The 322-nt window shown below is 31.4% G+C and overlaps 1 pseudogene; it reads right to left on the bottom strand.

The window, feature by feature from the left end:
* Window positions 1-322, bottom strand: part of LOC119586553 — a 12,675-nt pseudogene that overhangs the window by 663 nt on the left and 11,690 nt on the right.

Below are 322 nucleotides of genomic sequence, written 5' to 3'. Positions count from 1 at the left end.
TATGAGGGGCAAGAAGAGATGTATACATGTCAAAATACATAAAGTGTGAGAGATAAAGATTTTTAATAAAAATGAATAGGGGGCGAGAGAGATAAAGTAATTCATCCTATGATTAATTTTATTGAAAACCCTTTTTACTCATTAAAAATTCCAGTCATTGGTTTGCAGAGACTCTGTGCAAAGTTGATGTCAAATATTAACCAAGGGGAATTGACCTATTTTCCACAAAACAAAAATCTATATCCTCTTTTTTGATTCTCAAACAGAGATTATCAGGCCCTTTCAAAATTAATTAAATTGAGAGTTAATCGATGCCCAGTTT

The sequence above is a fragment of the Penaeus monodon genome, chromosome 21 (genome assembly GCF_015228065.2).
Source record: "Penaeus monodon isolate SGIC_2016 chromosome 21, NSTDA_Pmon_1, whole genome shotgun sequence".
Taxonomy (NCBI): Eukaryota; Metazoa; Arthropoda; class Malacostraca; order Decapoda; family Penaeidae; genus Penaeus; species Penaeus monodon.
This window is presented reverse-complemented; position numbering and strand designations above follow the sequence as displayed.